This window comes from Helianthus annuus, chromosome 17 (genome assembly GCF_002127325.2).
Source record: "Helianthus annuus cultivar XRQ/B chromosome 17, HanXRQr2.0-SUNRISE, whole genome shotgun sequence".
Lineage (NCBI taxonomy): Eukaryota > Viridiplantae > Streptophyta > Magnoliopsida > Asterales > Asteraceae > Helianthus > Helianthus annuus.
The window spans coordinates 76,224,631-76,225,483 of record NC_035449.2 but is presented as its reverse complement, the minus strand read 5'-3'; the positions used below and the strand labels follow the sequence as shown (position 1 = coordinate 76,225,483).

Sequence of the window (853 nt, the reverse complement as noted above, 5' to 3'; positions counted from 1 at the left end):
CAAGCCATAACTGAGACTGTTTTTGTCATTTCTAATTTTTTTATTTTTGAAGAAAGGGCCTCGATTTGGGCTTATAAAGAAGTGCTTTCATCAACCTTATGGGCGCCCGGGGCAATAGATTTATTGCCTCGGGGGGTGTGCCATTGAAAATTGGTTTGAGCAATTTTCTCAATTTGGTTATATATTTCATGCAGGCGGCGATTACCTAAAAGTCCCCCGGAGCTAGAATCAAGTGTCTGCCTTGTGTGTGGCAACAGTCCATTATAGAAAGTGGATACTTGTTGCCATATCGCAAGGCCATGATGTGGACACTTGCGTAATAGCTCCTTGAACCTTTCCCAAGTTTCATATAAGGATACCCCGTCCTCTTGTGAATATGTATTAATTTCAGTCATTAATTTAGCCGTTTTAGCGGGAGGGAAATACTTATATAGAAATTTTTGGGCTAGTTCATCCCAGGTGTTTACCGATCCAGCTGGGAGGGCGTTGAGCCAAGCTTTTGCTCGGTCTTTTAGTGAGAAAGGAAACATTCGGAGGCGGATGGCGTCATTTGATGCTCCATTGATCCGAAAGGTATCACATATTTCTAAGAAATTAGTAATATGTAGATGGGGATCCTCGTCCGCAAGCCCATGGAAGGTTGCGGAGTTTTGGAGCATTTGTATCAAATGCGGCCGAAGTTCGAAGTTATTAGCTTCAACATTCGGGGCATTGATAGCGGCGCCTAGGTTACCTACGGTGGGTCGTAGATAATCCATGAGGGTACGTTGGTCCGCCATTGGAGGTGGATCACCTGAAACTTTCTCTTGGTTTTTAGCTTTTAATCTTTTTCTGAGAAAGCGTTCGGGTTCTT

At 43.6% G+C, this 853-nt stretch overlaps 1 non-coding gene across 1 annotated transcript; it reads left to right on the top strand.

Moving 5' to 3' along the window:
* The first annotated feature begins 294 nt into the window (after positions 1 to 294).
* On the top strand, positions 295 to 401 carry LOC118489436. The gene has a single exon (XR_004887456.1). It is a non-coding gene; the product is annotated as a small nucleolar RNA R71 (small nucleolar RNA).
* The last annotated feature ends 452 nt before the right edge of the window (positions 402 to 853 follow it).